Source organism: Momordica charantia, assembly GCF_013281855.1.
Source record: "Momordica charantia cultivar OHB3-1 chromosome 3 unlocalized genomic scaffold, Mcharantia_2.0 BLBB01000003.1, whole genome shotgun sequence".
Classification (NCBI taxonomy): Eukaryota; Viridiplantae; Streptophyta; class Magnoliopsida; order Cucurbitales; family Cucurbitaceae; genus Momordica; species Momordica charantia.
The window spans coordinates 7,215,287-7,237,747 of NW_028275161.1; the positions used below are offsets into that span (position 1 = coordinate 7,215,287).

Consider the following 22,461-nt stretch of genomic DNA (forward strand, 5'->3'; position numbering starts at 1 on the left):
TGATTAAAACCGCTCGAACCTCCTTGTCCTCCCCATGAGAAATTAGGGTGGTGCCTCCAACCTGGGTTGTAGGTGTTCGAATATGGGTTAAAGTTCCTATTGTTCCCATGTCCTACATAAAAAACAGAAGCAGGGTTATGTGGACAATTATCATAAATATGGTTTTCACTGCAAAATGAACAAATGAGATCGTTGACTTGGCAAACAGGGGCAGGAGTGCAATAATCCGACTGCACAGGTTGTATCGGCGTGGCTAATGGATTTTTTATTCCCAATGCCATCTCTTTCAGCCTCTGGTTCATTGTAACCATCTCTTTTTGCATCGAGGTCGCAATGTCCAGAGCCAAAACTCCAGCTGGATCTTGCTTCTTTGGTGCTGCCCTAGATCTTTGCGAACACCATAGTTCGTTATGTGAAGCTAAGTCATTTAGGATGTCCACTATCTCGTTGAATGTCTTCTTTGTAAAGGCTCCGTTGGCAGCATTATTTAGCATCATCTGAGTAGGATGATCTAAGCCTCTAAAGAAATGTTCTATCTGGATGCATGTCGGCAAGCCATGGTTCGGACATTTCCTGATTAGTTCTTTAAATCTCTCCTACGCCTCGTGAACAGGTTCACGATCATACTGTCTAAAGGAGATGATCTCCTCTCTGATATCAGCGTGGCGAGTAGGTGGGATGAATTTTGTTAAGAACTTCTCCACTAACGACCCCCATGTGGTGATGGATCCCGGTGGAAATGCATTGAGCCATGCTCTAGCTTGGTCCTTCAAACAAAATGGAAAAAGTGTTAGTCTCAGAGCATCGTCTGTTATACCAGGTAATCGAAATGCATTTGCAATTTGAATGAATGATTTCAGATGATCATGTGGATCCTCATGTTCCTGCCCTCCAAAATGTCCAATTGTCTGCAACATTTGGAACATCATTGGTTTAAGCTCAAAGTTTGCGTGGGCTGGAATAGGGTTGACTATCCCTGAATCAAAGTTCTGAAAAGCCGTGGCGGCATATTCTCGCATTGCCACGTCTCTGTTGTCCGCCATCTGGATATGGTTGAATTCATCATTTCTTGCATGATCCCTCATATTACCGTTAACAGCAGGTGGATCAACCGGATCACGAGGTGGAATATCTGCCATTGATGTGCTCGTACTCTCTACCTCACTTTCAAGACTAATTTTACCTTCTCTCTCTTTTTGTTTTTCTAGTTGTTTTCGAAGTCTTTGCTCCTTTCGAGTTTTTCGAAGGGTCCGCTCAATCTCAGGGTCAAGGGGTAGAAGAAAAGATCTTGTGCTCATGCACTTTAACTTACCCTTGTGAGATAAACGACCAAAAAAACGGTGGATGGAAATTACACCCAACAACAATTCACAAAAATAAAAACTAAAAGAATTTGAAAATAAATTTTAAAACTAAAGTCCCCGGCAACGGCGCCAAAAACTTGACTGGGCGTTTTTGCTGAACGCACGCACTAAGCGTGGTAACAATTATATAGATGCAAGCGCACACCTGTCAGAGTAATATAAAATGGATGGAGTATCCAAGTATCGATCCTCAAGGACTTCTAAATAATTTCCAAACTCTAAAGTTTTAAAGAATAGTGAATGTTGGAATGAGTGATTCTTGTAGAATGGGAAGTGGTCACAAATAATGGTTTGGATTTGGGATTTGGACTTATAATGATAAAACCTAGCCCGAATTACTTCAAGTTAGCCATCAAAGAATCAAGGACATGCTAAGGACAATATGCATTTTACTTTAGAAACCAACGACTACGCTTCTCACTTGACTTATGTCTAAGCAAGTTCAAAGTCCTAAGACATTCCCTAATATGTCTATTATGAGAGATATCTTAGTTTTAGGATGGAAATAGTCGCAACCTCGGGTTAAGGTCCTATGTCTAGGCTACTTAAGCGGAACCCTTATGTTTAAGGCGCTCCTCTCCTCGGTTTAACCAGTCAACAATGCAAATAAGCAACCTTTTCAGTATTGACTTGTTAAGACTTACAGTGGCCTTCTCTAAATCCTAACTTTTTGGGAAAACATGTTGAGCAATGAATGGAAAGCAAAAACACTACTTCTCAGCAACCCTTTTTAGACATAAAAGGCTAACTATCCATAACCGGGCTAGAGACGGGAATTTAGAAAGACATATTGAAGAAAATACAGCAAGTAAAATGGTTGAATGTGGAATGCATGTGTGAAAAACAAAAGTTAACTAACGGAGAGTTTTTATCGGGATTGAGAGCTTCGCCCTTCTCTTTCAAGCAAGGGGGAGTGTCACGTGCTCTTTCCTCCAAAAACACAACTCTCTTAACTAAAAATAAAGTAAAGGCAAAGAGAGAATAAGCAAAGTGCTAGATTTTTATATATTTGAATAAGTAGAAAATAACTAAGTACGAATGGAAACAAAACAAAGCTCAATAAAAGAATGTAAAGTACTCGGGATTTAAAAACCAAAAGCAACTAATGGAAGGAACTCAAAAGTACTTAGAAAGCAACAAAGAAACACTAAAAATGATCAAGAGAAGGAAGCAAGGCTTGATGATTTTGGTGGAGAAGTTGCTGGAATTTATAGCTGTGCAGAATTGGTTAGGTAGGTCCTAAAACGATGGTGAATCACCCATTTCTAACTCTTTTGACTGACCAAATCGTGCTCAAACTGATAGTGGAACACTTCTTCTACACGTATGCATCGGTTGGAACCACCAAAACGCATTGGAAGACGCGTTTCATTAAGGGCAAAGTTGGAAGAAAACCAGTTTTTCTGCAGGCTTCCCAGGCGCCTGGCGCCTCCCATGATGCTTTTTTCGTCTTTTTGCTTCTTTTGATTAATTTGCACTCCCAAATGGTCCTAAAATGTCATAAATACAATATAAGCCAACCACAAACCATAATATATGAATTTTGCATGAATTGGAACTCAAACGATCGAGAAAAATCCGAAACAAAGCTGAAACATTGTAAAAACAGCATCTAAAACCTTCTTTTTACGCATGTAAACAAGCGTAATCATGGTATTAATAACAATACTATTATGAAACTTATTAAAGCTGAATTCTTTGAGGATATATTTCCTTTTAAAGAAGAAAGACCGAAATGTAATGGTACCAAAAGGAATCATGAGGCTAGCTTTTCGAAAGGTCAAAACGATCAGGAAACTGAGATAAAACCTAGAAGAAGCAAAGGAGCTAAGAAAGCTAGTTCCTTTGGACCTGATTTCATAACATATATGATAGATGGGGAGCCTCAAAATTTTCAAGAAGCTATGTCATCTTCAGGTGCACCTTATTGGAGAGAAGCTATCAATAGTGAGATAGAATCCATTTTGCAAAACAATACCTGGGTATTGGTTGATTTACCTCCTGGGAGTAAACCAATTGGAAGTAAATGAATTTTCAAAAGAAAGCTAAAAGTTGATGACATTATTGATAAATATAAAGTCTGTTTAGTAGTTAAAGGCTATCGTCAGAAGAAGGGCTAGATTTCATTGATACCTAATCTCCAATGACGAGGCTTACATCTATAAGGATGTTAATTGCTATAGCAGCTTTACAAAATTTGGAAATACACCAAATGGATGTAAAAACTGCATTTTTAAATGTAGATTTAGATGAAGAAATATATATGGAACAACCTGAAAGGTTTGTTGTAAAAGGACTTGAAAATAAGGTTTGTAAACTTGCCAAGTCTCTATATGGGTTGAAACAAGCACCCAAACAATAACATGAGAAGTTTGATCAAATTATGTTATCCGATGGATTTAAGATAAATGAGTGTGATAAATGTGTCTATGTTAAAACCATAGATCAAGTGTAAAGACCCGAATTTCTGATACGTTTAACGAAGTAACGGCCCTATAATGCTTACTGAACCCTCCTATTTAAGGTAACAAAAATGTAATGTTCTCTTAAAGCAACATACAAAATGGAGGTACACAACAATGGAATATCTAGAAAATAATACCCGCCTCAGTGGTCAGGAATCCAATCAAAAGGAACTAATTGTTGGTCGCGTAATCCAAAATACATCAGTAAAACGAATAGTAAAAATACCCATAAAGCTATAAGAGAAAGTGTCCTTTGAGTTAACCCAATGTTTAATTCCCCTTTTACTTCATAGCAATGAGATTTTAACGATGTCTGCAATGCACGACATTATTCCCTAGCCTAACCAACACAGCTAGTGATCCCTCCTCAGTCAGACCTCCTCCACGTCATCACCACGGTCGGCCCTGTTCACACCTGAAACAATTAAGGTAAAAGAGGGGGGGGGGGTGAGTACATAAAATACTCCGTAAGTAGCCCACCCTAACTAACACCACAACATGCTCGTAATCACAACCACATCAAATGGAAACAATAGCAGAACAAACAGATAGGCAACACAGAATAATAATAATAGATTAACATTTCCATACAAGCAACCCAACGCCTAGACTCCCGGGAATCCAACCACACGACCCACTAGCCTGTGTCCCTACTTGAACTAACACTCACTCCCACCCTACGTTGGTACTCCAAGTCTAACTTTTCGAGGCGTAACGGCTCTTGACATTTATTCCCAAGATACCGACCTCCCTCTACAACGCTTGGTGTTCGACCTTGTGATTTATTCCCAAGGTCTTGAACTGTTACTCATAAGCACCACTCCACGTTAGCCCTTCGAGTCTAACTCTTCGAGTCGTATTGGCCCTTGACATTTATTCCCAAGGCCCCAATACTTCTCTACCGAAGCTTGATGTTCGACCTTGCCATTTATCCCCAAGGCCTTGAACTGTGCACCAGTCCTTGACATTTAACCCCAAGGTACCGATGACTACCCGTCGTATTGGTTCTTGACATTTATTCCCAAGACCCCAATACTTCTCCATAGAAACCTGATGTTCGGCCTTGCCATTTATTCCCAAGGCATCCACTCAAAGCTTTGAATAACCAAGCGACTACAATGCATTTTCAATTCAGACAACCCACAGGTTAAGGATCCACTAACCCGACTCATCACTCTTGACAATTCCCACTAATCCTCCAAAGACAACCTATAAGTAAGTCTTCCACATTTCAATTAACAACACAATTTTACGAGCATGCTTTTCTTCGTACCGTACGATACACTAACCTAGCAGTTTTCAACAAAACAATATAAAATTGTATAACAGGCTATCAACACATGCATTTCGTCTCCGACATGTTTACAAACATCATGGGTTAACTACCTCCCACCACAATAATCAGAACTGACCAATCACATCCAACAATAAGAAATCATGCATTCTCATAACGCCTAACAATGAAAACAGTAACACGTAACACAACGACAATAATTAAGAGTTCACAAAACCGAGACTAACAATTTTCTAATGCATGAAATAAATTATTCTAACTAAAAATCAGCACCAAAACCATTCCGTTAACACCAAATAACGCACGCACTCGCCCCCTGGTGCTACTTACACACTGCTATGCTCCTATATCTTGCGTCAATTCACCACCTATCCAACAATAGACAAACGAAATAATTAATACAAATTCCCAACCGTCTAAATTCATTCTAAGAGATCTCGCAATGTCCATTATCGCAAAAATCGACTTCGTCTAGGTGCGGGTAACTCAGGCCTAACTCGAATAAATGTGGGTTGTGTATATCGAGCCTCTAATGGTTATGGGTAGGTGCCGAGATTTGAAACTGCTGCTGTCCAGACTATTTTAGTAGTAAAAACCCACCAAAAACGATACCCACGATGGTGTGTGCAGCAAGGACCCGCACCACGACTCGCTGCTACCGGAATCCTCGCACCACCGCTGCTGCCCGTCACCCGCGCACCACCGCTGCTGCCCGACGCCCGCGCGCTGCTGCTGCCCGACGCCTGCGCTCCACTGCTGCCTGACACCCGCGCACACCCGCTGCTGCCGGAAAACAGTGCACCCGTTGCTGCCCGACGTCGCGCACCGCCGCTGCCCGGAGTCGCCCGCCGCCGTTGCCTGCAGCGCCGCCTGCTGCTGTGAACCGTAGGAGGTAAGTCGCTACGTCGAAGGTCGCCATCCGTCGAGTGCTTCGGTGTGGTTTGAGGCACCGGTAGAAGAGAGAAAAAGAAAACGAAAACTAAAACGGTGGGAAAGAGGTTCACGAATGGGAGGGGTTTGGGGGCTAGGGTTTCTCCTTACCTTTTCTTTGTTTTTTTACAAGGAGGGACCCACTTGGAATAGGGTTTTTCTCTTTTCCTCTTGTTTTAAAACAAGGAAGGCCCACTTACCTAGATACTTAATTTGGGCTCAATGAATCAGAACAATTGTAGAGAAAACAATTTCCTCGTTACACAATAATTAGATACGTAAGTACACGTCAACACTCATAACAATCCCCACAGCAGCTCGAAATAAAATGAAATGAAACAATTAAACTGAATAAAAAGCCGGAGGCTCGAGGGTAAACTAACCTGAGTAACGCGGGGCGTTACATCAAGATTGCGTCATTGTTTGCTTATATGTCGATGATATGTTGATAATGGGCACAACTAGAAGTGTCATTGATTCCACTCAAAGGATGTTGAATTCCAACTTCGATATGAAAGACCTTGGTCTTGCTGATGTTATCCTTGGAATCAAAATGACAAGAAATCCAAATGGATATATACTTTCTCAATCTCATTACATAGAGAAAGTATTGAGAAAATTTGGTCATTTTGAGAATAAGCCAGTAGTTTCTCCATTTGATCCAAATTGTAAGTTGAAGAAGAATAATGGTGAAGGTGTATCTTCTCTAGAATACTCTAGAGTTGTGAGTAGTTTAATGTACATAATGAATTGTACAAGACCTAATATTGCTTATTCAGTAGGAAGATTGGCAAGATACACTAGCAATCCCGGGCATGATCATTGGAATGAGTTAGTAAGAGTTTTAAAGTACTTGAAGTACACTTTGGACTATGGATTGCATTGTACGAAATATCCATCTGTACTGGAAGAATTTAGTGATGCTAAGTGGATCTCTGATAGCATGGAGACTAAGTCAACCAGTGGGTATATATTTACCTTAGGTGGAGTAGCTGTGTCATGGAAATATTCAGAACATATGTGTATAGCACCATGTACTATGAAATCAAAGTTTATAGCTCTTGATAAAGCTGGAGAATAAGCAGAATGGCTTATAAACTTTCTTGAAGATATTCCATTGTGGCTGAAGCCTGTAAGTGTCATATGTATTTATTGTGACAGCTTAGCAGCCTTAATGAGAGCTAAGAATAATGTCTACAACGGAAAGTCACGACACATAAGACGCAGGCATAATTCTATCAGACAATTGCTCTTTAATGAAATAATTTCCATTGATTATGTAAAATCAAAAGAGAATGTTGCAGATCCTTTGACGAAAGGATTGTCAAGAGAGCAAGTTGCTTATACATCGAGGGAAATGAGGCTAAAGCCTATGAAATGAAGTATCTGGTGGTAACCTAACCTTGTTGACTAGAGATCACAAGATCTAGGTTCAATAGGCAAACTGGCTAGATAATTCATAGTTGACACACTAAGAAACTTATAGTTTCATCCCATGTCTATGATGTTATGTGTGTGATCTGTTGATGTAAAGGTCATATTGATATCTTGATTACAAGAGGAGCAGTGGCAGAATACTCTTAATCAATATTACCTATGTGAGAGTAGAATTGGGTCGGTTCTATGAGAACTTTTCAAATGGCTTATGTTCTCTAAAGCTCTCATGAATTCAGGATCTTGTCCAGGACCAAAATGGACACAACCGTATAGAACTCTAAGATAGATAAGTTATGTGTGATATTTGTTGTCTCAATTTATCATGAGAAGGATAGTTCCTGAGCTAGTTCTCACGATTTCTTCAGTAAATTCGATAAATATTCACTAAGGAAGGATCAAGTCCAAAAGACACCTCTCCTGATGCATAACTTATCTATTTGCTCCGAACGTCTTGGTCGTGTTTTGTCTGTCTCACTTTCTTTCATGTGGGGGATTGTTGGATTTAAAGGTGTGAAAGAAAGTGTAATTTAAAGAAACTTATTCACATATATGTTGTGAATATGTTTATGGTTTTGTTTCTAATAATTTTGGAGTTATTTATTTAAATGGAAAAGTTGTTTCTTTATTTTGTTAATTTGTAACTTTATACATGTTGAGGTTGCGCATGTCATTGTAACTGCACAAGTTTCTTTCTGCTAGATCCGAGTAGTTCGAGGTTGCAGTTCTACCTGAGTTAGACGTTGTATCCTGCTGAGATGATCGCTGTAGTCTGCTAGCAACTTGTGCAGAGTGAATAATTGTCTTCAGGTCAGCGCTATTGAAGCATGCCTCGACTATTTTTTTATCAAGTTTTGGTGTTCATCAAGTTGTTCAAATTTATATTGTTTGTAGCCGGTTACGTTGTAGTCTGTTTGTCAGTACTACACAGTTCATATATACAGCGTATATTTACCTAACACATATTAATGAATAATAAACAGAACGAAAGCATCAAATAACTCATCATACATATTCCAACAACAAACATCCCCCAAGTAAGAACTACTTACACAAGGTTCTATGTCCCTAAGTTCTGCCGAATGGTTCCTAAATCCAAAAACAACTAACTTGTGTTAGTAATCACTTTAATTACATCGAAACTAAATTTATGAGTAGTTACCAACTATCTCACCTTAAAACCAATGGGGTTAGAAGTGGGTCAACGTTGAAGGAGCCAACACTTCAAAACGTAGTTTGAAAAAGCTCGAACTTGCTGGTCTGATGTCGAAAAGCGAGGGTAACTCAAGTTAAGCTTCAAACGGAAGTAAGTAAGCATTGAACGTCGCTGAAAGGTCAAGACAATGTCACGAAACCTATTGGCTTCACAAAACTTAGCTATTCGGGGTTAATGGAGCACCGTTCTCTGCTGTGATGCACCAGTCCACCTAAAAACACGCCTCTTGGTTCGCTGCAACCTTGTGCAGCCGCAAATATTACTGGTCAATGCTGCTAACTGCTGCAGAGGAGGATGTTTCCGGTTTGGTAACAGGTCACGCCGCAGCAAGGGAGAAGCTGCGAAAGCTTGCCGTTCGTGGGACTGCTCGAAGACGCTGAAACCAAATCCACCGCTGCGAGTGTGTCCACGCTGAAGAACCGAAGATCTGGGCTGACCGTAACTGCTGTTGAACACCAGAGGATGAAGCTTGCGCCGCTAGAGCCGTTGAGTGTTGTCACTGTTTGTTCGCCGAGTGCCTCCGCTCCTTATCAATTACCGTCGGAGGGAGGTGCTAGCCGACAAGAATGAAACCACAAGGCGGGGGGGGGGGGGGGGGGAGTAGGCGGCTGATGCAGTGGAAGGGAGAATAAGATTGATTTAAGGTTTTTTTTTTATTTACTTTTTCCCTTTTCTTTTCTTTATTCACTAACCTTGTTTTAAGACCAAAACCCTTATTTCTCAAATTTTAAGGAGGCCCAACTAAATAAAACTAAAGGCCAAAATCAAAAAGCCCAAAATTGCATTTTAATACTTAAAATGAAACCGACAACAACCCAAAATAAAATAATTTTCTTCAACCTGAAAACCCAATAATTAAATCCGAAAAAGTAAGAATCAGATTTCCCAAAAACCTGTGATCTAAGATTTAATTAAAAGTCTCATACAAAGCTCGAGAACTTAATTTATCTCAACCCGGTAAAATTAAACTTGAATTCTAATTTAAATTCTAACTTACCATAAATTTGAGCTCTAAAATCTACAAAATCAAAGAACTTAAATTATCGGGGAAAAATCCAAAGACACTGACTGGGGTTATGCTAAACGCACACACTAAGCGTGGTAACAATTCTATAGATGCAAGCGCACACCTGTCAAAGTAATATAAAATGGATGGAGTATCCAAGTATCGATCCTCAAGGACTTCTAAATAATTTCCAAACTCTAAAGTTTTAATGAATAGTGAACGTTGAAATGAGTGATTCTTGTAAAATGGGAAGCGGTCACAAAGGGCAGGCGCCAGGCGCCTGCGTAATTTTCTTTTTTTTTTTCAATGTTTTCAAGAACATTCTCTTAATAAGCAAAACTTTTTATGATTAATCCAAAAGAATGGAAGATACAAAAACTTCCTTCCTTTACTTTTGTTCTTTCAAAACGGATAAGAAGGAAAAACATTTTTCGCAAAAATTTATTGTCCTGAAAATTGAATAGAGGTTTTTCCTATATCCACTGGTTCTCCAAAATATGGCTTAAGTCTCTGCCCATTTACTTTAAAAATACTTCCCTTAGAGTCAACTAGATCCACTGCCCCATGGGTAGACTTTAAAAATTTTTAAGGGACCAGACCATCTAGACTTAAGTTTCCCAGGAAAAAGTTTCAACCTAGAATTGAATAACAGAACCATATCACCTTCTTGAAGATTGTTCGGTCGAAGACGCCTATCATGCCACTGTTTAGTTTTTTCCTTAAACAGCTTAGCATTCTCATAAGAAAATTGTAACGTCCTTGCTTCACCTGCAGCCGACAAATCAAAATTTAATTTCTTAGTAGCCCAAAATGCTTTATATGCTAGCTCAAGAGGCAAATGACATGCTTTTCCAAAGACTAGCCTATAGGGGGACATGCCGAGGAGAGTCTTAAATGTTGTCCTATATGCCCAAAGTGAATCATCAAGCTTCAAAGACCAATCCCTACGGTTAAGATTTACAGTTTTTTCTAAAATGTTTTTTATCTCCCTATTATATATTTCGGCTAACCCATCTGACTAAAGATGATATGCTGTTGCAACCCTATCACGCACATTGTATTTAGCCAGCAACTTTTGCATAAACCTATTCACAAAATGAGCCCCCCCCATCGCTTATCAGACAACGCCTCCATAACGCGTAAAAATGTGCTTTTGCAGAAAACGAATGACAACTTTAAAATCATTGGTAGCAGTTGCAATGGCTTCTATCCATTTCGAAACATAATCTACTGCTAACAATATATAAAGCTTACCATTAGAAGATGGAAATGGACCCATAAAATCTATACCCCACACATCAAATATTTCAATCTCAAGGATCGGGGTTTGAGGCATTTCGTGGCGTTTACATATATTACCTGTCCGTTGGCATTTGTCACAAACCTGGGCAAATTTATGTGCATCTTTGAACAGAGTGGGCCAAAAGAACCCACTTTGCAAAACTTTGGCTGCGGTTTTGTGTTCTGCAAAATGTCCTCCATATGGAGACATATGACAAGCGTCTAATATCGCCTCGTGCTCTTCTTCTGCTACACACCTACGTAAGATATTGTCAGGTCCAAGCTTATATAAAAAAGGTTCATCCCAACGATAAAATCGAACTTCATTTAGAAATTTCTTTACCTGTTGCTTGTTAAACTCATAAGGAACTATTCGACTTACTAAATAATTTGCTATATCGGCATACCATGGAACTGAATCAACTCACAAGAGTTGCTCGTCAATAAACTGTTCATGTATAACAGTTCCATCATCACAGAGCGGGGATTCCAATATAGACAGGTGATCAGCAACTTGGTTTTCAGTACCCTTCTTGTCCCTAACTTCAATATCAAACTGTTGAAGTAACAAAATCCACCGTATCAAACGTGGTTTCGCATCTTTTTTAGCAAATAAATATTTTAAAGTAGAATGGTCAGTAAAAACAATGACTTTTGTGCCTATCAAGTAAGACCTAAACTTATCAAAGGCGAACACAACTGCTAACAGTTCCTTTTCAGTAGTAGTGTAATTGAGTTGTGCACCGGTCAGAGTCTTACTAGCATAATATACAGGATGCAAGATCTTGTTTTTACGTTGTCCTAACATAGCTCCTATTGCATAATCACTAGCATCACACATGAGCTAGAAAGGTAAATCCCAGTTAGGTTTGATAATTATAGGGGCTGAACTTAAAGCAACTTTCAACATTTCAAATGATTTTAAATAGTCATCATAAAAAACAAATGGTCTATCATGTTCTAACAATTGACACAAGGGTTTAGAAATTTTAGCAAAGTCTTTTATAAAGCGGCGGTAAAATCCCCCATGCCCTAAAAAACTTCTAATCCCTTTAACATTAGTGGGAGGAGGTAGCTTTGAAATGATGTCTATTTTAACGTGGTCTACCTCTATTCCTTGCTTGGAAATTTTGTGACCCAAAACAATATCCTCTTGTACCATGAAATGACACTTCTCTCAATTTAGGACTAGGTTTGTTTGTTCACATCTCTCCAATACTCTCTCCAAATTAACTAAACATGCGTCAAAAGAATTTCCAAAAACATAAAAGTCATCCATAAAAACTTCTAGAATATTTTCTACCATGTCAGAGAAGATGGCCATCTTACACCTCTGAAAAGTCGCGGGTGCATTGCATAATCCAAAGGGCATTCGCCTGAAAGCGAACGTACCATACGGACACGTAAATGTTGTCTTCTCCTGGTCTTCTGGAGCAATAGTAATTTGATTATAACCGGAATATCCATCTAAGAAACAATAGAAATCCTTACCTGCCAGACGGTCGAGCATCTGGTCAATAAACGGTAGAGGAAAATGGTCTTTCTTCGTTACCTTGTTGAGTTTGCGATAGTCAATGCAAACTCTCCACCCACTCACAGTTCGGGTTGAGATGAGCTCATTCTCCTCGTTGGCCACCACGGTTATACCCCCTTTCTTGGGTACACACTGTACTGGGCTTACCCAGCTGCTGTCGGATATTGGGTATATAACACCAGCGTCAAGCCATTTAAGAATTTCTTTCCTTACAACCTCGTTCATCTTCGGGTTCAACTGCCTTTGACTCTCAATAGAGTTCTTAGCATCTTCTTCCAATAAGATTTTGTGCATGCAAAAGGTCGGGCTTATCCCTCAGATATCTACTATCGTCCATCCAATGGCCTTTTTGTGCTTCTCCAAAATCTGCAATAAAGAATATTCATTAGTAGGTGATAAATTGGAAGCTATAATAACTCGTAAAGTGTCGTTATCCTCTAGATACGCATATTTCAAATGCGACGGCAATGGCTTCTGCTCCAAAGTGGGTGGTTCCACTATAGACAGAAGTAACGACTTGCATTCTTCTTTTTGTATTTTTTCAACAGGATTAGTCACATTTTCTGGTCCTTCTGCTATCTTATCAAGCTCTTCTTCAATCTTTGTAACTAACAAGTCATAAAACTCATCAAACATAACAGGATTCAAGTTAGTTATAACAGAGCACTCTTCAAAGTCTCCTAGTAATTTCATGGCGTCTAGAACGTTAAATTTAACTTCTTTATTATTTACCCTCATTGTAATTTCTCCCTTCCTCACATTAAAAACTATATCCCCAGTGGCTAGAAATGGTCTTCCTAAAATAATGGGAACGTCTAAGTCCGCCTCGCAATCTAGAATGATAAAGTCCGGAGGGAAAATGAATTTGTCCACCAGGACTAAAACATCTTCTATCTTTCCCTTAGGTCTTATGACAGATCTATCTGCTAGTTGGAGGGTAATCGTAGTAGGTCTAGCTTCTCCTATGCCTAAAGCTTTGAAAACTGATAATGGCATAAGATTAATGCTAGCGCCTAGATCACATAATGCCCTACCTAAGTTTTTCCCTCCTATGGATCATGGAATGGTAAAACTGCCAGGATCGTTACATTTCATGGGTAGCGGGCTGCCTACAGCTTCACTACTACATTTTGTCATGGCTACCAGTTCATGCACTCCTATCTCTTTCTTCACAGAAACTATATCTTTCAAAAACTTAGCATAATTTGGCATCTGTTCTAGAGCATCTACTAATGGTATATTTATATGCAATTGTTTTAAAATATCTAAAAACTTTCTAAACTGGGAATCATTATTTTTTTTAACTAATATTTGTGGAAACGGGGGAGTAGGGGTAAAAGAAGGTTGTGCCTGTGGAGGAACACTCGGGGTGTCCTCATTACCTTTTCTAATATTTTCTTTTTCTGGTGTTGTTGGATTCTCTGGTATCTTTACAGTTGGTTCAGTGGACGGAATCTGTACATCTGTTGTTGGCATTGTTGGTCCATCATATGCCAGTCCACTCCTAAGGGTGACAGCTTTGCACTGTTCTTTCCCTTCTCGTTTTGGTAATTCAGTATGGCCTGGAAAAGAACCTTGTGGTCTATTCTTCAATTCATTGGCGAGCTGTCCCAATTGGGTCTCGAAATTCCTCATTGATGTCGTTTGGGATTGTATCACTGCGTCGGTTCGGGCCACGTACTCCTTCATCATATTCTCAAGATTTGAGTTGTTAATTTGAACTAGTGGAGTCTGTGTTCTTTGATTGTACTGCTGTTGCGGTGGCGGGATGTATTGTTGTGTAGGTGAAACATAGGGCTGCTTGTTCTGCTGGCTCTGCCCTTGATTAAAACCGCTCGAACCTCCTTGACCGCCCCATGAGAAATTAGGGTGGTGCCTCCAACGTGGGTTGTAGGTGTTCGAATATGGGTTAAACTTCCTATTGTTCCCATGTCCTACATAAAAAACGGAAGCAGGGTTATGTGGACAATTATCATAAATATGATTTTCACTGCAAAATGAACAAATGAGATCGTTGACTTGGCAAACAGGGGCAGAAGTGCAATAATCCGACTGCACAGGTTGTATCGGCGTGGCTAATGGATTTTTTATTCCCAACGCCACCTCTTTCAGCCTCTGGTTCATTGTAACCGTCTCTTTTTGCATCGAGGTCGCAATGTCCAGAGCCAGAACTCCAGCTGGATCTTGCTTCTTTGGTGCTGCCCTAGATCTTTGCGAACACCATAATTCGTTGTGTGAAGCTAAGTCATTTAGGATGTCGACTATCTCGTTGAATGTCTTCTTTGTAAAGGCTCCGTTGGCAGCATTGTTTAGCATCATCTTAGTAGGATGATCTAAACCTCTAATGAAATGTTCTATCTGGATGCATGCCGGCAAGCCATAGTTTGAACATTTCCTGATTAGTTCTTTAAATCTTTCCCACGCCTCCTGAACAGGTTCACGATCATAGTGTCTAAAGGAGATGATCTCCTCTCTGATATCAGCGTGGCGAATAGGTGGGAAGAATTTTGTTAAGAACTTCTCCACTATCGACCCCCATGTGGTGATGGATCCCAATGGAAATGCATTGAGCCGTGCTCTAGCTTGGTTCTTCAAAGAAAATGGAAAAAGTGTTAGTCTAAGAGCATCGTCTGTTATACCAGGTAATCGAAATGCATTTGCAATTTGAATGAATGATTTCAGATGATCATGTGGATCCTCATGTTCCTGCCCTCCAAAATGTCCAATTGTCTGCAACATTTCGAACATCATTGGTTTAAGCTCAAAGATTGCGTGGGCTGGAATAGGGTTGACTATCCCTGAATCAAAGTTCTGAAAAGTCGTGGCGGCATATTCTCGCATTGCCACGTCTCTGTTGTCCGCCATCTGGATATGGTTGAATTCATTATTTCTTGCGTGATCCCTCATATTATTGTTTACAGCAGGTGGATCAACTGGATCACGAGGTGGAATATCTACCATTGATGTGCTCGTACTCTCTACCTCAGTTTCAGGACTGATTTCACCTTCTCTCTCTTTTTGCTTTTCTAGTTGTTTTCGAATTTTTTGCTCCTTTCGAGTTTTTCGAAGGGTCCGCTCAACGTCAGGGTCAAGGGGTAGAAAAAAAGATCTTGTGCTCATGCACTTTAACTTACCCTTGTGAGATAAACGACCAAAAAATATAGAACAAAAACGGTGGATGGAAATTACACCCAACAACAATTCACAAAAATAAAAACTAAAAGAATTTAAAAATAATTTTAACACTAAAGTCCCCGGCAACGGCGCCAAAAACTTGACTGGGGTTATGTTGAACGCACGCACTAAGCGTGGTAACAATTCTATAGATGCAAGCGCACACCTGTCAGAGTAATATACAATGGATGGAGTATCCAAGTATTGATCCTCAAGGACTTCTAAATAATTTCCAAACTCTAAAGTTTTAATGAATAGTGAACGTTGAAATGAGTGATTCTTGTAAAATGGGAAGTGGTCACAAATAATGGTTTTGGATTTGGGATTTGGTCTTATAATGGTAAAACGTAGCCCGAATTACTTCAAGTTAGCCAACAAAGAATCAAGGATACGCTAAGGACGATATGCATTTTACTTTAGGAACCAACGACTACGCTTTTCACTTGACTTATGTCTAAGCAAGTTCAAAGTCTTAAGACATTCCCTAATATGTCTATTATGAGAGATATCTTAGTTTTAGGATGGAAATAATCGCAACCTCGGGTTAAGGTCCTATGTCTAGGCTACTTAACTGGAACCCTTATGTCTAAGGCGCTCCTCTCCTCAGTTTAACCACTCAACAATGCAAATAAGCAACCTTTTCAGTATTGACTTGTTAAGACTTACAATGGCCTTCTCTAAATACTAACTTTTTGGGAAAACATGTTCAGCAATGAGTGGAAAGCAAAAACACTACTTCTCAGCAACCCTTTTTAGAAATAAAAGGCTAACTATCCATTACCGGGCTAGAGACGGGAATTTAGAAAGACATATTGAAGAAAATACAGCAAGTAAAATGGTTGAAATTGAAATGCATGTGTGAAAAACAAAAGTTAACTAACGGAGAGTTTTGCTCGGGATTGAGAGCTTCGCCCTTCTCTTTCAAGCAAAGGGGAGTGTCACGTGCTCTTTCCTCCAAAAACACAATTCTCTTAACTAAAAATAAAGTAAAGGCAAAGTAAAGATAAGCTAAGTGCTGGATTTTTATAAATTTGAATAGGTAGAAAATAACTAAGTAACAACGGAAACAAAACAAAGCTCAATAAAGGAATGTAAAGTGCTCGGGATTTAAAAACTAAAAGCAACTAATGAAAGCAATTCAAAAGTACTTAGAAAGCAACAAAGAAACACTAAGAATGATCAAGAGAAGGAAGCAAGGCTTGATGAATTTGGTGGAGAAGCTGCTCGAATTTATAGTTGTGCAGAATTGGTTAGGTAGGTCCTAAAACGCTGGTGGATCACCCATTTCCAACTCCCTTGACTGACCAAATCATGCTCAAACTGATGGTGGAACACTTCTTCTACACGTCTGCATCGGTTCGAACCACCAAAACGCATTGGAAGACGTGTTTCATTAAGGGCAAATTTGGAAGAAAACCAGGATTTCTACAGCCTACCAGGCGCCTGGTGCCTCCAATGAAGGTTTTTCCGTCCTTTTGCTTCTTTTCATTAATTTGCACTCCCAAATGGTCCTAAAATGTCATAAATACAATATAAGCCAACCACAAACCATCATATATGAATTTTGCATGAATTGGAACTCAAACGATCGAGAAAAAGTCCGAAACAAAGTTAAAACATAGTAAAAACAGCATCTAAAACCTTCTTTTTACGCATGTAAACAAGCGCAATCAGACACTATTTATCTCTTAAAATAAACGAGCCAGAAAACGCGAGGCATTACAAAATATGTATATGTAGCTTGTCTCCTGGCATGGGGCTTTGCGTGCAATGGTACCGAGCAGAGGTAGCTTTTGAGCTCTTCGAAGGCTGTCCCACTCTCGGCTATCCACTCAAAAGGCCCATTCTTCCTTAGAATTTTGAAGAAAGGGATGCACTTATCCATGGATTTGGAGACAAACCTATTGAGGGCAACAATTCTCCCGTTAAGACACTGAAGCTGCTTAAAGGTCCTTGGGGCTTGCATCTCGAGCACGACCCTTATCTTCTCTGGGTTAGCCTCTATGCCACGATAATTAACCATAAACCCTAGGAACTTGCAAGATGAGACTCTAAAGGCACACTTGGGAGGATTCAACTTCATCTGGTACTTTCGGAGGACCCCGAAAGTTTCGGTCAGGTCGACCAGGTGCGACTTGGACTGCTTGCTCTTGACAAGCATGTCGTCCATGTAGACCTCCATATTGCATCTGATTTGGTTGGCAAACATCTTGTTCACCATCATTTGATAAGTTGCCCCTACATTCTTTAGACAGAAAGACATGACCTTATAGTAGTACAAGCCTTGATCGTGTATGGAAGAGGTGTGGACTTGGTCTGGTTCATGCATCTTGATTTGATTGTATCCGAAGTAGGCATCCATAAAGGTGAGCAGCTCGTGCCCGGCCGTAGCGTCTACGAACTGGTCGATCCTCGGTAGTGGGGAACAATCTTTTAGGCAGGCTTGTTAAGATTGGTGAAGTCTACACACATTCTCCACTTTCTGTTGGATTTTTTGACTAAGACAACGTTAGAAAGCAACTCAGGATACATAATCTCTTTAATATATTCAGCTTTTAGCAATTTGTTTACATCCTCAACAATTACATCACTCATCTCCTTATTTACAAGTCTTCTTTTATGTTTGACAGGTCGAAATGATGGGTAGATGTTGAGGCGATGGACCATTATCTTTAGATAAATGCCCGACATGTCCTCATGAGACCATGCGAACACATCCGAGTTCGTCTTGAGGAAGGAGATGAGCTCTTCCCTACTCGCGGCCCCCAGCTTGGTACCTATGCTCACTTGCTTCTCTCAGCTGAGCAAATGGACAAGCTCCAACTCCTCTGTGGGGGCAGCTATCTCTCGCTTATTAACTTCGGGCAGTTCGTCGGAAGTTTGAGTAGTTGGACATAGAAGATTTGACCGTTCTTCCAAAGCACAAACTGCTGACCCTTTGAGTGAAGAGGTATAGCACTCCCGGGATGTATTATGTTCTCCCCGGATCATGCCAACCCCATTAACAGTTGAATATTTCATTACTTGATGCAGGGTTTGATGGGATGGCCCAAAGTGAATGAATAATGGGTCGGCCAAAGATGGCATTGTAAGTTGACCGGCCATCAATCACGGCGAACTCGGCCATTTCGGTGACTTAGGTGTCACCCTGGCCGATGGTAATGGGAAGGTCAATGCAGCCTTCGGGAGTGACAGATTCTCCCGTGAATCCAACTAAGGGCATTGGACTTTTCTTTAGTTGTGCCTTGGTCCATCCCAATGCTTAGTAAGTGGCGAGAGATAGGATGTTGGGCAAAACACCTCCATCCACCAACACCCTCCTGACCTGAATGTGGTAAATAAACGGCGAGATCACCAGAGCATCATTGTTTGCCAGGTGTACCCCCTCCAGGTCAAAGTTTGAGAAGGTAATGGGGCAGGTCGGCTTCTGTTCTTGAATGGTGCAGACTTCGCCTCGAGCTTCTCTGGCAAGCTTCTTCCTTTTGCTTCCGGATTAGCCCCCAGTTGGGCTACCGAAAATAGTGCTGATGACCCCAGGTCGGTCATCCCTCTGAGGTGGTGTCCTTGAACGCTTCCTCTATTCTTTCTTCTATATCGAGCTCGAGCCCGGCTTGCCAACATATTTTTTAAAGTAGCCATCTTGAATAAGGTCTTCAATTTGAGGCTTCAACTTCCAACAACTCAAAGTATCATGGTCGTAGTCATGATGAAAACGGCAATACCTATCCTTGTTATGTTTCTCGGGGTCTTCTCTGAGTTTATCAGGTCGCTTGAGGAGTTTTTCCAATTCGTTCTCCTCAATGTTAGTGAGAATCTCCAGTCGAAGAGGCCTTATGAGAGGGATATAACTCTTATAAGGCCCATTCGATTGGAGTCCAAATGGGATCTCCTATAGTCAGATCGGCCCTCGATCCTTTGTCCTTGGACTTAGAATCGGACCTCCCTTTGTCTTGGCCGCCCGACTTCTTCTGGTCGGCCCTCTTGTCCGTCCGACCTAGCTTAGTTCTGAGCAGCTTTTGCCCATCTATGACCTTATTGGCCTTCTGCAAGACCTCGACGACAATTGATGGTGCTTCTTCGCCTAGCTTAACCGTCAGAGTCTCGTCGGCCAAGCCAGTAAGGAAGTAGCACATAGTCGAGTCATCAAAGCAATGTGCGACCTTAAGCTGCTCCTCTTGGAAGCGGGTCACGTACTCTCTCAAAGTCTCGCCTTCTTTCTGTCGGATGGTGGCGAGATGAGTGGCTGTCTTTCTGTCATAATGCCGAGAAGAGAACTCGCTGATAAACTCTCTTCTCAACTGACTGTAGGTTGAGATCGACCTTGCTGGTAGCCACCTGTACCAGAGCCGAGCGCTCTCCGTGAGAGTGATTTGGAAAGCTCAGCATTTGACTGCGTCAGACGCTGCTTGGAAGTCCATGAGGCCTTCAAAGACCTCCACATAGTCTTTCGGGTCCTTAGACCCGTCGTTGGGTTTCATGATGAGCGTCTTGAATTTCAGAGGTATCGAGGCCTCCAAGATATCCGAGGTGAATGGCGACTCGCCCATTTCACCATCATAAAAGGGCTTTCTTTTCTTTTGCACTTCGCCTTGAGTGCTTCAACTCGCTCATTGAACTTGTTTTTCATCAGGTCGAACTCTTCCCTCATTGTGATGGCCTCCAGCGCAATGGCGTGTACTTTAATTGGGCTTTGAGGTCGGAGTTAGAGTATTTATGAGAGCAGGATTGAGAGATCCCTGGGCCCCGTGAGGCCTTCCTCTTATTTTTGACGATGTGCTTCTTGAGGTCATGGTTCCTTAAGCTATAGTCGACCCTCATTGTCGCCAATGGGTTCATAGTCGTCGGGATGGAGGGGCGGATCCTAGTCATTTCCATCCTCAGGCAGATCATTCGCTCTGCCAGGGGCCTTAGATTGGGACCCAGTTCGGTTTACCTGCATCATCTCATTATATGTCTCCTTCATGGTGCGTACTTGGTTGCGCATGTCATCTAACTCCTGCTGGAGGGTAGCGAGTACGTCAGGGTCTGCAGCTCGCGCGACCCTTCGAGAGATCTTTTAGCGAGTACGATAGTATTGGCGTTGCGGGTGGACCTCCGAGGTGGCTCCACCTCTTGCCCTGCCCTAGCCTGATCTTCAGTCAATTTGGCGTCAACTTCATGCTGAGCACTATTGTTCGCATTCAAAGCCCTCCGTTCGGTGGTGTTCGCAGAATCTGCTGGATGGACCATCTCAAATCAGATTGCTTTAGTTATTGGGACGACTTGTAATGTCCTTTCCCACAAACGGCGCCAAATATTTATGCAAGAAATTGCACAACGTGAATCTAGCTCGAACTCGGTCCTTGCTCCGACCCGAAACGCTAAGGGAAGACCTGCACTAGAGAGCAAAATCTCTGACGTTGAAGTCAGTAAGCAGCTCAAACTCAACATTAAGTCCGAGGAGAAATTCGATACCTGATGGTAAAATGAGGTCCTTTATTTATAGGTCTAGGTTTCGACAGGGGTTGCGACAGGCGGTTACCTTATTTGGATTTGAGGTCGGACGTGTTGGGCTTCAGTAGATCGAGCTCGGACACTTTCCCAAAAATGACAGGTTGATCCTTAATAGGAAATGACAATCTTCCATGTCGGAAGGTTCCGAGATGGAGCTCCGTAAGTTTGTTCTTTCGAATCTAGCTTTAGTGGCAAATCCTCGTCCTCCACGTGGCAATAGGATTTTTCATCCCCAAACAATGCCTTTTGATTTTCTTGTTAATTTTGTTTAGAAGGCATCTTGATAGAGGGAGTTTGTACAAAAAAAAAACTTGCTAAATGTCTTTTTGTCCCTTATTATGGGGAAATATTAAATTGCTTGAGCTTTCATGTCATTATTTATTTTTCTAAATGTCATTTTTGATTGATTCCAAAGCGGGAGAGGTAATAAGAAAAATTAATTAATTTGTGGGTTAAGTTTTGAATGAATTCAATTATGATTTTTATGGATATATATTGGACTTAATGTTGTTATTATTTATTGTCTATACAATTTTCGTTACTAGTTTGTCATATTACAAAGGGCAGATTGTTGGCTTTTTGGTCCTTAATCTTAAATTAATTAATTTTAATTAATTAATGTTTTGATGAGAACAAACTTAATTTTGTTATTTGACAATTTTATATTTTGAAGTGTCTACAGCATAGAGCTTGTTACAACGATTCCAACGAATGTTGAATCACCCAAGTCGGAGTTTAAATTAATAATTTATGGACAAAACGAGAGGGAAAGAAAAATACTTGTGGTAGATGATGTGTCAGATTATTTATCCATGTAACAAATAGAAAGATGACATGTGGCAAAATTTGTATCATTAAAAAAATAGAAAGAAAGAAAAGAAAAAGAAAGGAAGTGAAAAGAAATAAAACAAAAAGAAAAGAAGTAGAAGAGAAAGAAAAGAAATTAAAAAAAAGGAAAATTAAAAAACAAATCTTTACCGTTGGGAAAAATGAAAAAAAAAGGTGTCAGGCGGCAGATGGCCGATTTAAAAGAAAAAAAATTAAATTTTTTTTAAACTATCCATTGCCTCTCATATGCATATATTATTGTTATTGTTATTATTATTATTATTATTATTATATATTATTTTATTCAATTAAATTTCAACCTTTCATCTTTAATCATTTGAAATCTAACGGTCCAAATTTAAATTTGATTTTAAATTTATTTCCAATTTTTTCCTCTTCTTTTTAAATCACCCCTCATTTTCTCAAATTTTAACAATTATCT

At 40.3% G+C, this 22,461-nt stretch overlaps 1 non-coding gene across 1 annotated transcript; it reads left to right on the forward strand.

The window, feature by feature from the left end:
• Window positions 1-552: 552 nt before the first annotated feature.
• On the forward strand, window positions 553-659 carry LOC148212267 (small nucleolar RNA R71). The gene has a single exon (XR_015789983.1). It is a non-coding gene; the product is annotated as a small nucleolar RNA R71 (small nucleolar RNA).
• Window positions 660-22,461: the final 21,802 nt, after the last annotated feature.